This window comes from Macrobrachium nipponense, chromosome 26 (genome assembly GCF_015104395.2).
Source record: "Macrobrachium nipponense isolate FS-2020 chromosome 26, ASM1510439v2, whole genome shotgun sequence".
Taxonomy (NCBI): domain Eukaryota; kingdom Metazoa; phylum Arthropoda; class Malacostraca; order Decapoda; family Palaemonidae; genus Macrobrachium; species Macrobrachium nipponense.
The window spans coordinates 19950825-19966098 of NC_087215.1; the positions used below are offsets into that span (position 1 = coordinate 19950825).

Below are 15274 nucleotides of genomic sequence, written 5' to 3' on the forward strand. Positions count from 1 at the left end.
AGCATTTTACACAGGTTTTTTCATCCTTGGACAAGTGAACAGAGGACAGTTCCCTTAATACTAAATTTTCAGCCCTTTCTGTAGTATCTGTTGTAAACCCCTAGTCATGGCAATATACAGGGAACATGCAGTTGGCCACTAGAGTATCCCTTAAAATCGAGATGATTCTCACCGAATCGCATGTTACATTCCCTCAGCCAGGTCTTAAATTGTCCATCACCAAGTCCTAGACATAGAGTATATTATTCAAAACTTTCTTTTCTTTTTATAATAAATCACTCTTAATTCCTGTAAAAAAACCTTATCTACAGTACCTTATCAAAAAAACATAGATTTCTATTCTGTTTAAAAATTACAAATTTTTAACCAATTTGTATTTTTCATAACTAACAAACCTGAGGTCTTAACATTAGGATAATACTAGCGCCAAGCTGGAAGCCGGTAGAATTAAAATTAAACTTGTGAGATCCAGGGACTATTGGCATCTATACCAGCTCACGGGGCATGTATTACCCAGAATGCCCTTGGCGTCCCATGACCCACCAGTTACACTTCCAACCCAGTTTAGACTGATATAGGGGTGGTTCGAGGTGGGCCTTTAACTGTTAAGACCTTAGGTTTGTTAGTTATGAAAAATACAAATTAGTTACAAATTTGTCATTTGTTCATATACAAAACAAACCTGAGGTCTTAACATTAGGATAGACTTACTTATTGGTGGGAGGTAAGTCTCTATAACTGACTGGGAGTTTGCCACCCTTATCCATTTCCGAATATTAGGAGTATTCCAAGAGAATGGACTATTAACCCTTGAACCAAAGATATAAGAGAATCTATTGGTTTCCCTCCCTGGGTGTTCATACCATGCCATGGTTTATTACACTATGGAAGATGGAGAACACTCCATGCTCCTAAACCACTCTTGTCCCTTGTATCTGGATCTAATATCACCCCTCTCTTCCCTATTACCGAGAGGAGTGTGTTGCTACTGAGAAGTATACTATACTCTAGAATATCTTTACAGTATGGCTGACCACCTCACCTGCATCTAGTCCGTTCCAGCTTATGATGGTACTCTCCTTCATACTGCCCGTAGGTAAGGGAGTAGAAAGAAAGTAGTAAAGAAGAAAGACCAGTCATCCCATTCATTCTACTTTCATACCTTCATCTTAGACTAGACACAAACTGACCCACCAGGGGTACCGGATGAGCTATACCACTTGCTGGGCCGCCACCACTGGACCCAAGGAAAAAGTGTCCAAGGATCTATGGGCAACATCTTTTAAATAAAAGGAAGTGAAAGTTGTTTGGCATTTCCAAATACTACCAGCTTTCAGAATTCTCTCCACAGACATACAGTGTTCCACCCGTATTCGCGGGGGATGTGTACCAGACACCCCCGCGAATAGTTAAAACCCGCGAATAGTTAAAACCACCACTAAAAATGCTTACAACTGCCTATCTTGAAAGTTCAGATGCCAAATGTATACCTTTAATAACATCCTACTTCAAATATACCTAAAATTACTAACCTATTACTGCATTAATCTTTGAGGTTATATATTAATATCATTTTAAAGTCATCTTAAACATTTTACCATTAAAAATATATACCTACAGCAAATAACAGAGAGAGAGAGAGAGAGAGAGAGAGAGAGAGAGAGAGAGAGAGAGAGAGAGAGAGAGAGAGAGAGAGAGAGAGAGAGACCAATGAATGGCAACATCATATATTTGACCCTCAAGAGTGAAATTATGAATTATTTCTGAGACAGAGAGAATAATAATGGAGAGAGAGAGAGAGAGGGAGATGAGAGAGAGAGAGAGAGAGAGAGAGAGAGAATAACTCCTAGACTCCGCTTCCTCCCCTCCACCAATTCGTATATCAAACTCATTTACTCCCCCGCCCATGTTCCTCCAAGTGGATAAAAAGACTGGGAATTGCTATTTCTAATTAATCTTATTAATATTTTGAAAATTAGTTATACAAGGTTAAATCATTTATTTACACTACAAAAAACAAATAAACATGAGAGAGAGAGAGAAGAGAGAGAGAGAGAGAGAGAGAGAGAGAGAGAGAGAGAGAGAGAGAGAGAGAGAGAGAGAGAGAATGTTATTGTTACTGTTTAATCTCATTAAACGTAATATTATTTGTAAACTAGTACTGTATATTATTATTTTACCATAAAATGTAGTAATGTCCTTAAAGATATACATACACTTCCAGCCCAAACAGAGGGCGAGAGTTACCACTAGCGCATGCTAGTATCTCGTGTGGAGAGAGAGAGAGAGAGAGAGAGAGAGAGAGAGAGAGAGAGAGAGAGAGAGAGAGAGAGAGAGGGTTGTCCTTATTTAAAAGAGTGAAATGGATAGATTATTGTACTTCTTTAAAATACTATCACATGTGAATTTTGAGATTAGTTATTATATTATTATTATTATTATTATTATTATGCAAAAATATTAATAAACATACACATGTACCATAGAAATTATCTCATATCAGCAAAAGAGAAAGAGAGAGAGAATTTCAATGATCCGTAGATGGCAACACTCGCTCCCCACTGGATTTGACAGTTGGAACCCAGCCAACCAAGCTGGCTACGTGTTCAAAAACAAGACACGGGGTTAAATGCATTTTCTTTTATTCTTACATAATTCTTTTTATTTATAAACTAAAATCTTGCTAATTTACTTTAGTACTTTTCTTTAATGAATTTATATTAATGCTGTTTACATTAATATTGATATTTGAAAATTAGTAAATCATCATCCAAAAAAAAACCAAAAAAAATCATACATCGCTTTAAGAGAGAGAGAGAGAGAGAGAGAGAGATTATCATAGTATTTGTAAAATACTTTCACATATGATTTTTGTAATTACAGTTATTATTATTATTATTATTATTATTATTATTATTATTATTATTATTATTATTTGAAAATATTAATAAACATATTACGCATATATGTACCATAAAAATCTCTCATCTCAGTAAAAGAGAGAGAGAGAGAGAGAGAGAGAGAGAGAGAGAGAGAAGAGAGAGAGAGAGAGAGAGAGAGAGAGAGGGGGGGGTGGAAATTTCATGAGCACTTGATGGCAGCAACAAATCAGCCCCTTCCCCCTCCGGTCACTTAACTTGATACGTATACCTGAGTTTTAGTACCTGGAGTTAGAGAAAGAATCTGACTGGGATTTCCTTCATTCTTCCATAATTTTTTAAATTTATAAGCTAAAATCTTACTAATTCATTATGGTATTTTCTTTAATGAATTGATATTAGTGCTGTATAAATTAATATTAATATTTGAAAATAGTAAATCATTTATTTATCATACAAAAAAACATACATCTTTGTAGTAGAGAGAGAGAGAGAGAGAGAGAGAGAGAGAGAGAGAGAGAGAGAGAGAGAGAGAGAGAGAGAGAGAGAGAGAGAGAGAGAGAATTATTATTTTTATTATGTGATATCATTTAAACTTATTAAACTTACTAATACAGTATTAATCAAAATTAATATTTGAAAATTAGTAAATCAGTTTTGTATCATAAAAATGTATTTAGTCATGAAAATAAACATCAAAATACACTATTTAGTGATTATTTTCGTCGGAAAATTCCGCGAATGGGCGAGCCCGTCCGCGAATAATTTCTAGATAGGTTCCAAAGAAAAATCCGCGAATGTGTGAGTCCGCGAATCTGGAGAACGCGAATACGGGGGGAACACTGTATTCTTCTTGAACCCCAAATACCCCTCTCCTGGCTATTTGACCCCCTGTCTTCTGTCATGTAGGCATTCCTGATCGTTTCTCTTAGCCAAAACAATATTGTATTCCTGGACGCTTCCTTTTTGTTCCATCCTGTACTCACGAACAACCTCAGGCACCCCGGCCTGAGGTGCCTTGTCCTTCTTAAGTACTCTCTCATTACCCCACCGGGACACAGAAGCATCTCTTCTTTGTCATTGTCTACGAATTCTGGTCAGAGAAGGTATGGAAAAGAGTCGAATCTGCCGTCCGCTACTGATGGGTTTTGAGTTTTGGCAACGAATTCTGGAACAAACTCGAATACCATCGACTTCCAACCTCTCGAATGCTTTCAGATATATGACAAACCACGTAGTTCCCCCACCCTTTTGGTTGAGGCTAGGGTCAATAAGAAGACTGTCTTCAGGGTCAGGCTCCTATCTGTGGACTGCCTTAGTGGTTCGTAGGTGGGTTTTGTAAGACTACTCAGTACCATGGTCAAATACCAATCTGGGGCTTTTAATTCCTTTGGCGAACAGGACTGCTCAAAACTTTTCATCAACATGGTCAACCCCCATGAAGACAAAATGTCCTCACCTTCCATGCGTAAGACCGAGGCTAGAGCAGCCCTGTACCCCTTCACAGCAGATACAGACATATGCCTTTCTGTCCTGAGATATATCAGAAAGTCCGCTAATTGCTGAATAGTGGTTCCGAGTGGAGACAAGTTCCCTCTACGACACCAATCACAGTATGCTGACCATTTTCCTTGGTATACCAGTGCAGATGACTTTCTGATATTTCCTGCCATCTGCATTGCTGCTTTTTGAGAAAACCCTCTTGCTCGCAGGAGATACTTGAGTCTCCACCCGTGAAGTGATAGGGACTTCATTGACTGGTGGTACCTCTCCACATGCGGCTGACATAGTAGGTTGCTCCATGGGGGTAACTCTCTTGGTATGTCTATTAGGAATTCCAACAGGTCCAGAAACCATTCTGACTTTGGCCATAAAGGAGCTGCCTGAGTCATTTTGAGGTTCTGAGACCACATTACCTTGTTCAGAACCTGACGGATTAGACAAAATGGAGGACATACGTAAACATCCAGATTGTCCTATGGGTGTTGTAGCGCATCTTCTGCTACTGCCACTATGTCTGGGACTACCGAACAATAACTTCAACCTTTTTGTTGTACCTGGTTGCGAATAGGTCTATGATCGGCCTTTCCCACAACATGAGCATCCTGTCCACAACCTGTTGGTGCAAGGACCACTCCGTTCCCAGGATCTGATCCCTCCGGCTCAGCTTGTCAGCCACTATGTTTCTTTTTCCTGGAATATATTTGGCCCTGATGTCTACTAAGTTCTCTACAGCCCACTGATGAAGTTGAACCGTCATCACATGCAACTGCCGAGAAACTAGGCCTTGCTCGTTTATGTAAGCTACTACTGTGGTGTTGTCTGACATCAATACCACTGATTGCCCCTTCACCCACTCCCTGAATTTCTGAAGTGCTAGAAACGCTGCTTTTAACTCCAACACGTTTATATGGAGTTCTCTGTCCTCGCCACTCCATTTTGCTGAAACCATCAGCTCCACCATATGGGCTCCCCACCCTTCGAGTGACACATCTAAGAACAGCAAGAGCTCCGGGGAGGGTTGCTGAAGGGGAACACCCACTGGCAGATTGTTGTCCTGCACCCACCACAGCAAGTCTTTCCTCACTTCTGCCGACAAGGGAATTTTCTCATACGGATGGTCTACTATTGGTGACCAAAACTCCTTCATCCTCCATTGTTGAGATAGAAGGTGTGCCTCCCTTGTAGTACTAGCTTCTCCAAGGAAGTTAGAATTCCCAGTACTACCTGCCACCGTCTTGCTGGGTGTGTTTGTTTTTCCAGAAAGTCATTCACCACTTGTTTGCATTTCTCTACCATCTGGTCTGCCGGGAATACTTTGGCTTTTAGTGTGTCTATAACCATACCCAGATACACCAGCCGTTGACTTGGATCCAACTGCGACTTCTCCTGATTTCTCACAATGCCTAAGCTGTGACAAAACTGCAGAAGGGTAACCCTATCCCGAAGTAATTTCTCTCTGGACTTTGCTATCACCAGCCAATCGTCTAGATATCTTATTAGCCTGATCCCCTGAGCATGCGGCCATGTCGACACGAGAGTGAACACTTGTATAAACTTGAGGAGACGTTGTCAATCCGAAACACAGGACTTTGAACTAGAAAACATTCCTGGAAAACTGATGGACTGGGATCTGAAAGTATGCATCCTTCAAGTTGATTGTCAGCATAAAGTCCTTGACCCTGACTGCTTGTAGAACTGTCTTTGGAGTTTCCATCTTGAATCTGGTTTTTCTTATAAACAAATTCAATGTTGACAGGTCTATTACTGTCCTCCAATCCCCGTTGGCTTTGGGGACAAGGAAAATCCTGCTGTAAAACCTCTTTGACGGAATGGATGCTTGTTCCACAGCCCCTTTTTCCCTCATCTTCTTCACTTCCTCTTGCAGAATAAAAGCCTTCTGATGTTCCTGAGCATAAGCGAGGGGGGGCAATGGTTGTTCTGTCAGGGTTGGGTTACTTCGAACGGAATCAAATAACCAACCCTGAAAACATCCACCACCCACTGCTCTGCTCCCAGTTCCTGCCACACCTTCCAGTGAGCCTCTTCCTCTTCCCCTAATCCCCCTTCCTCTATTATTTCTATTGTGAAAGGGCCAACTTCTTTGGGGAAGAGGGTCTTGTTGCTCTATTAGGGATGTTATGTCTCACTGGCTTCTTTCAAGGTATTTGCTGCTGCCTTACCGCCTTAGGAATAGCTTGACTAGTAGATGTTTTCCTAACTGCCTGCTGTACCAATCTATCGTTAGTGTCCATCCTTTTCCTATCTACCTGCTGTACCAATCTATTGTTAGTGTCCATCCTTCTCCTATCTATAGCCTCTTCCAGTATGGCGGCAACAGCAATTGCGACTCTAAGATATCCCCATTCCTCATTGCTAGCAGGGAATCCAAATCAACAGTGCAGCTTAATCTAGCCAAAGCTGCATCTCTCCTCATTAGCCGTTAAACACCAAAGCGGTATTTTAAAAATCGTCTCCTGTAGGAGGGCAGCGTTCGTGAGTGAGCGCCGAAGCGGAAAAATTTTTTTTTTTCAAAAAATCACAGCACGCTTAGTTTTCAAGATTAAGAGTTCATTTTTGGCTCCTTTTTTTGTCATTGCCTGAAGTTTAGTATGCAACCATCAGAAATGAAAAAAAAAATATCATTGTCATATATAAATATTGGGATATATGACAGCGCGTACAAAAATTTCATATATAATTGTATACAAATCGCGCTGTGAGCAAAACGGTTAAAGCTAATGAGTTAATTTTTTTTTTCGTTGTATTGTACACTAAATTACGATCATTTTGGTATGTAACAAATTGTAAAATGATCAAGGCAACACAGAGAAAATATTATCACAAAATAATGCATGAATTCATAACTCGCTGATGTAAAAAAAAAGCTGTTTTCAAAAATTCACCATAAATCAAAATATTGTGGTAGAGACTTCCCGTTTGTTGCAAAATGAAGGTAATTGATTGAATATTACTAGACTGTAAGTGTTGTAGCTTACAATTGCAGTTTTTTACCATTTCGGTCGAGTTAAAGTTGACCGAAGGTCAAATTTTTTCTATTTATCGTTATTTATAGGAAAATATTTCAAAACTGATAAAAGCTACAACCATGGGTTGTTTTTTTGTTGTATTCAACATGAAGTTGTACACATTTTCATATATAAAACTTTATATAACGGCGAATTTAAAATGGTGCAAACATTACGACAATCAGACAAAAAAATTTATTATTTTTTTCGGAAGTTTCCGCTCGGACGTAAGGAAAAAGTTTATCTCGTAAATTCACCATAAATCGAAATATTGTGCTAGAGGCTTCCAATTTGTTGCAAAATAAAGGAAAATGATTGAATATTACTAGAATGTAATAGTTTTAGCTTACAATTGCGTTTTTTTACCATTTCATTCGAGTCAAAAGTTGACCAAAGGTTGAAATTTTGGCACTTATCGTTATTTATATGAAAATATTTCAAAACTGGTAAAAACTACAACCATGGGTTGTTTTTGGTTGTATTCTACATAAAATTGCGCACATTTTCTATATAAAACTTTATGTAACGGCTAATTTAAAATGGTGCAAACATTACGACAATCGGACGAAAAAATTTCTGATTTATTTTGGAAGAGTTACCGCGCAGACGTAAGGAAAATGTTTTTTTTTTTCATAAATTCACCATAAATCGAAATATTGTGCTAGAGACTTCAAATTTGTTGCAAAATAAAGGAAAATGATTGAATATTACTAGAATGTAAGAATTTTAGCTTACAATTGTGTTTTTTTACCATTTCGGTTGAGTCAAAGTTGACCGAAGGTTGAAATTTTGGCACTTATCGTTATTTATATGAAAATATTTCAAAACTGATAAAAGCTACAAACATGGGTTGTTTTTGGTTGTATTTTACATGAAATTGTGCACATTTCCATATATAAAACTTTCTGTAACTGATAATTCAATCGGACATAAAAATTTATGATTTTTTCGGAAGTTACCGCACGGACGTAAGGAAAAAGTTTTTTCAAAAATTCACCATAAATCAAAATATTGTGCTAGAGACTTCCAATTTCTTGCAAAATGAAGGTAAATGATTGAATAAGTATTACTAGAATATAAGATTTTTAGCTTACAATTGCGTTTTTTGACCATTTCGGAAGAGTCAAAGTTGACCGAAGGTTGAAATTTTGGCACTTATCTTTATTTATATGAAAATATTTCAAAACTGATAAAAGCTACAACCATGAGTTGTTTTTGGTTGTATTCTACATGAAATTTTGCACATTTTCATATATAATACTCCATGTAACGGCTAATATAAAATGGTGCAAAAATTATGTCAGTGACGAAATCATTTCTTGAGACGTGTTGCTGATGCTTTTTAGTGCGAGAAGAAAGAAATTCGCGCTTGCGCGCCTGGGTAACAATTGTAAACAAAACAACGCCTTGATCCGTGAGCTCCCAGCATCCCCCAAGGGGCGTGATTCAAAAGTTTTTGCCTAGTAAGCCTATAACTATTTTTCCGCGAATTTTTAAAAAAACTTTTTTTTGTCGATGTACCATACGTCCAATCAGCATACGACAGACAATTTTAGTCAACGTTTAATAGTACGTCCAATCGGCATTAAAGGATTAGCAGGATATTTGCCCAAACATTGGCACTTAAATTTGTCAAGTACGCAATTGCTTTGGAACCTGATTGTAGCAATCTAATGAACATTGATTCATCCACTACTTTTCTTGTCACTTCTGAGGATGCAATTTTTGCCACTGCTGTTGACCAAAGATCCAACCAAGAAGCAGTCTAAAAGACAGATGAAGCCGTTGCTTCTAACGTAGCAGCCTCTTGGCAAGTCATCGAAGGGCATTCCATCTTAACTTGATCTAAGGTTAATCCAAGCCTTAACCTTAACACACTTGGGTTAATTTGTCTGATAGTAAAGGAAACCGTTGTGTCGTATAATATTTTCTATGTTTTATAATTGGAGGTGGGATAAACTTAAAGGATCTATTCGATCTTAAGAAAATTATCCCTTCCCGCAATCCGTGCATTTACATGTTGTAAACGGACTTACTCCGCATGACTTGAACAAGGCAATTCATACGACACCTTCGTACCCTTTTTCAATCCAAACACCATGTCAATCCCCGGAGGAAGCATACTGGCAGGTGTCTCCATGCTCCCCAAAAGGTTATTGAATTGACAAATCAAATCAATCACCTCCGCATACAAAGCCAGAAACTCTTGGTTCTCACCTTCCTCCGGTTTTAACGTACAGTATTCAACCACAGGAGACACTATCTCACTCCTATCTGCTGACAAACGTCTGGGTGCTTCGTGGCCTACGGCCCACGGCCTCTTTGATCTCTGATGGCCGCCGATGGTTCGATCCCGAATAGTCAGTAGGAGAACGAAACCGCCTAACTCCTTCTCTGCTCGCAGATCTAGAGCGAGAATTTTGCCTATACCTCCAAGATGAAGGCTCTCTTGAAACCAAGCTAATTTCTTCTTTATAACTATTGACATCGTCTCCAACAACCGACGGAGAATTCAGCCTTGATCCCCTCATCTAGGCGAACAACGCCTTCCACCAACGTATCAGACGAGGTTACCAACTCTCAATCATTCGTTCTTTTAATGAGAGCTCTTTCATCCTTTCTCTGTATTTTAAAAGGTCTTACAGGCAAAACTGGTATCTGTGCTTTATTCTTTGTTGTACTCTTCGCACCGATCATTGATTTTACCAACGGCATTGTAGTCTCTCTTAGACTCTTTGTAGTCTCTTCTGGCATCTCCGCGTTGGCCGCTAGCACAGCGACCGTCGACGCTTTCGCTCATTCGGACTCTTGTAAACGGCTTCATCCGTTAGCTTTGAGCCTTCCAGCCACTGACTTCTTGACTTTCTTGCTGACCGGGATGTGACAGTCCTGGCTCGAAGATGAAGAAGAATTCACCCTTCTCCTCTTGGCCCGAGGATCGGTCACAAAATCCCGTATCCTCCAACGCTTGACTGGTACACGCAGTGACATCATCGAACTTGGCGATGATGCCGAGCTAGACAAAGAAGACAAATCACGGCTTTTAATTTTGTCTTTCTTAGCAATTTTCTCCTCTAGATCTTGTAATTTCTTCATTACTGTGTGTACCAACGAGTCAGAAAGCGTATTTGGCTCGGGAGGCAGCAAAGTAGATCGAGAAGCAGTAGGCTGTGACGTCATCGTGTCTGCCATGTCGGTGTGTAACGCCGGTTGTGAAGTAACCAATCTTGTAGGGAGAAACTGGGCGGCTGCTGCTGGCATCCCTGCATTTGCAGCAAAACTACCTCCAATATTCTGCATCACCGGAAACATTGAAGTAGTTGACGTAGCTGCAGCATTAGTCATAAAGTGCAATCCAGGGGGATGAGGAACATTCAGCGCTGCCAGACTCTGCTGGAATTGGGATGCCATATAATGAGACAGCAAACCCTCCAAGGTTGGTATGCCTGGTTGGCCTAAAGCTGTCCACATACAGTAGGGCCTCGTTAATCCCGGGGGATAGGGCCCAGAACCCCCCGTGATAAGTAAATACCCGTGTTATCCTGGTACCCCCCCAGAAAATTGCTTTAAACTGCCTACTTTAATAATTAACCCACCCAAGACCACTATTTCAATGTTTATAACTGCCTACTTTAGTTCAAGCACCAAATAATTCTTCAACTATCACCTTAAACTAAATTCAAGACAGTTTCAAAGTTATTCTTTCTTATCTTCAATTTCCCCTGCAAACAAAATTATAATTACCTAACAATTCCTTTCTATTTTCATGATTTGGCTGCTGCACCAAACTAAAAGTACATAGTATATCTATTTCGTGAATTAACATATTTATGATAAAAAAACATGATTTACTGTAATGATTACAGCACCCAACTATAATATTAATGTATAAACAGCAAAATACAGCAATAAAAATCAGTTTTGTCTTTTGTTTACGTTTAGAGTCAGCTGATGGACGTTTATTACCGAAAGAATTATTTTGGAAAACAATTTAGTTGCTAAAAGAAACTAATTTATTAATGGAATTATTATTATTAACAACTTTGTACATAATAGTTTATGATATGATACAGTAATTCATATTTCATTGAGAGAGAGAGAGAGAGAGAGAGAGAGAGAGAGAGAGAGAGAGAGAGAGAGAGAGAGAGAGAGAGAGAGAGAGAGAGAGAGAGCAGCTTGTGACGAGAGTAACTTGAATAGCTTGAGATAGCAGCATAGGACGAGAATAGCTTGAGAGAGCAGCTTGGGACTAGAGTACTGTTGACTATCTTAGCTCGAGAATAACAATGAAATTTGTATTTTAAATATTTTATGATGATACGAAATGAAACATGGATAGTGATAATCATTGAGTCAACTATAAAAGTTGTATTGAAGCACAGTTTCGTAAATCACAGAAAGTATAAAATGTGGCAGCACATATTTTTATTCTTTCGGGGACCATCTTGTTCTTTTATTACGATAAAAATAGATCAGTATTATAGTTTTTTTTCTGTAAGTGATGAGAGAGAGAGAGAGAGAGAGAGAGAGAGAGAGAGAGAGAGAGAGAGAGAGAGAGAGAGAGAGAGAGAGATTATGCTATTTACATTCATAGTATTTGAAAATTTGTGAATGAGTCTTATTCTAAAAATGCATTTAGTCATGAAAAGAAGAAGAAAACAGTAATTAGCGAATCTTGCTCTATGATGAAATTCGTGATTTTGTTAATTTTCCGGAATATACGTAGCATTTGGGCTTCACAAAAAAAGTAAGTAAAGTGATTTATGACAGAGTTTAGAGGATACTTACGTAAAAATACATCGGTACTTTGTAGTACGGTGACGTCACGGTGGTCATATGTATGTTTTTCGTGAATGAATATACATTTTGTACATGCAACTTCCCCGGCAGATATATACTTAGCTTATGTCTCCGACGTCCGACAGAAATTCGAATTTCGCGGCACACGCTGCAGGTAGGTCAGGTGATCTACCCCCCTGCCGCTGGGTGGCAGGAATAGGAACCATTCCCGTTCTAGAACCAGATTTTCTCTGTCGCGGTAGTGTCAACATATGTTGTTGCTACCTCCTGACTTGATTTTCGTTTTTCATCGCCATCGATCTTCTGGGCTGTCTTTTGCAGGGAAGTACTGGGTCTTTGGTTCGGCATACGCTTTTATTAACTTTTTAATTAATTTGGCTTCGAAAATTTCGAAGAATATATGACGTGTAACTACCGAAATTTTTGGTAGACACTCACATAGTTTGCAAGAAAGGGAAATATTAATATTTATTCATTAATACGTGTAATAAGTGTTAGAATTGATTGAGGAAATAAACTGACTTCCTACTTTAGGGAGTCAGTAAAGCATGTACTAGATACGTTTCTTTTAAAAGTTTTTTTGGATACTCGTTACTAACGAGCAATTAGAGTATTAACAGTACTAGTAGTGTTGCATCCTCATCACCTTCTTACTTCGCAGAAACTTCAAATTCATTATTGCACTTTGAAGACAAGGATTGTGGCTCAAAATGCGAGCTATTAAAAGGTAAGAAGTGATTACTAGTGTTCCCCACTGCAGTGGAGGGTGCGTCTGATCGGCTCTGTCTCGCTCCCAGGTCTAGACCTCTTCCAAGCTCACAGGCCCAGAGGAGAAGGAATGTCGAAAGCCGTAAGGAGGTTTCAGAGAATCCCACGGTCGGTCAGGCGTCCCCTCGGCAGGTTCTGTAGAGTGTCCCAGACTGCCAAGGATAGCCATTGAAAAGGCATCCTTTAAAAAAGTGCGTCTCTTCATCTTACATCCGAAAAGACGAAGAATGTATATGTTTGGAGTTTGGATGATCTAGCGTGTTCTCAGAAAACTAAGAGAACACTGAGCAACAGCCAGCCAGGAAGCCGCGTTCCAGCAAGCTAGCGTGAGCCACGTTCCAACAGCCAGCAGCGAGCCGCGTTCCAGCAAACAGACTAGCGCGAGCCGCGTTCCAGCAACTGAGCGCGAGCCGCGTTCTAGAAAAATTTTTCTTGGCGCAAGGCGCCTTCAAAGAGACGAAGCGCCAGCCTGGCGCAAATTGCGCCAGAAAAACAGACGGCTAGAGCAAGGAGCCTTATAGTAGAGTGGCAATCAGAACGATCCTTCCATTGAACGTTTCCGGGCAAGAGGCTCTTTCTAAAAGGGGTCTAGTAGGCGCTCGGAACTAACAGGGCGCACGGGACCTTCCACGCAAGCGGAACGTTCCAGGAGCGAGTCTCCTTTCTAGCGTGCGGAACATTCCAGGCGCGCGGAACTATCTAGGCGCTAGGCACAAGGAGCTAGGCGCTAGGCGCAAGGAGCCAGGCGCTAGGCGCAAGGAGCCAGGCGCCAGAATATTCCAAATCTTCTTATGAGAGAGAGGTCAGTCGCGAGACTCCTCTTTGAGTTTTTAACTTGAGCAACTTTCCCCTGGCAAAGGTGCAAGATGTCGCACAGGCGGCCGTCACTTTTGTCAGAAGGATTCTGATACTAAGAGAAGCCATTTTTTCATTATTCAGAAGACTCCTGTGTTTGGCAGTTCCTCTCAATGCGGACTCTCTCCTTCATTCATGCTCTTTCCTCGTTATGAAGAGGCAAGAGCTTTGGGAGTTTTCTTATAAGAATCTCATCAACGTTTGGGTATGATGGCGGATAGGAAATATTTACTTCCTTCCGTAAACCCTACAGATGAACAGGAATTCTGTCTCTTCCGCGATTTATGAGGAAATCACGAAGATTGAAGAGTTCCTGGATTAACTTCCTTCCTTAAGGAGATATATATACTCTTTCTATCGTTCTATTAACGAAAAGAACGAAGATAGTAAAAATTTTTCCTTTCTCTATCTGCCTCGGCAGGGAAAGAAGGTAGTAGAGTATCTGCTGTATGAGAATACGATACGGCAAATCATAAGCACATACAGTAGTTACTTCTTTGCTGAGCAACTCAATTACCAGTATCCTTCCAGGAATTTCCTAGGAAGGACTACGCTTAAAGGGATTGTTAAGACAACACCTACTTAGCTTCTAGATTTATCGAAGTCTTGTTTCACTTAAATATGCATTAATAAGAACTTCCTGAAGTTCGATAATAATTTTTATAAGATTCCTTTATTGAATGGAGTAGCTGGCAACTCTGGAAGAGTAGGCCAGACGCTAACGGAGACTGCTATCGCTAGAACCCAACGCAGTACCATGTAGGTGTCGGTCATGACTGTTTGGTTACAGTCTCTCTCTCCTGCGGGATGGAATGACTAACCGTGTCTCTCCCCTACAATCGCGGTTTTAGCCTCGGATTGAGGGGATAGTTAAGCACACATAAATAAAATATTGTCTGCCTTTTGCTAAGAAGCTTTCAATAAGAAAGATATTACAACATCTCAATGCTGTTTACCGTAGGTAACATTATTAAAGGATTCTAACGCAGCGGAACTCTATATTATATATGCTGCTCTTGCTTACTTAGCGAAAGCATGGTCTTATTAGAGTACATGCTTAGTGAGAAGATGAATGTAGTAGAGAATTCACTTTAAGACTACGTTATGGTCAAGTCTTATGCACATACCGAAGTTAACTAAAGAATTCCTAGTATCCTTACATCATTCCTGATTTCGTTACCCATTTAATCGGAAAGGGGTCGCTTACGAGGAATGATGAAATGATTTATTTTAATCACTTGGGCCAATTCCACGACTCTCTCCTATCGCAAAGAGCATCGAGAATCTCTTTTTTTTTTTTTCGCCCCTGTTCGCGTTAATAAAAGAGAACCTATTTGGGAACAGACACGGAACGTAACGATCCTTAAGAGGTTCAACGCAAGATTTTGCATGTCCGTGAGAACCTTCTCGATCGAAGATAATAACTGTTAACGTATGTCTAAC

The 15274-nt window shown here is 39.8% G+C and overlaps 1 protein-coding gene across 1 annotated transcript in view; it reads right to left on the reverse strand.

Moving 5' to 3' along the window:
• Nucleotides 1-15274, reverse strand: part of LOC135200047 (zinc finger protein PLAG1-like) — a gene marked incomplete at its 5' end in the record, with an annotated part of 113091 nt that overhangs the window by 22666 nt on the left and 75151 nt on the right.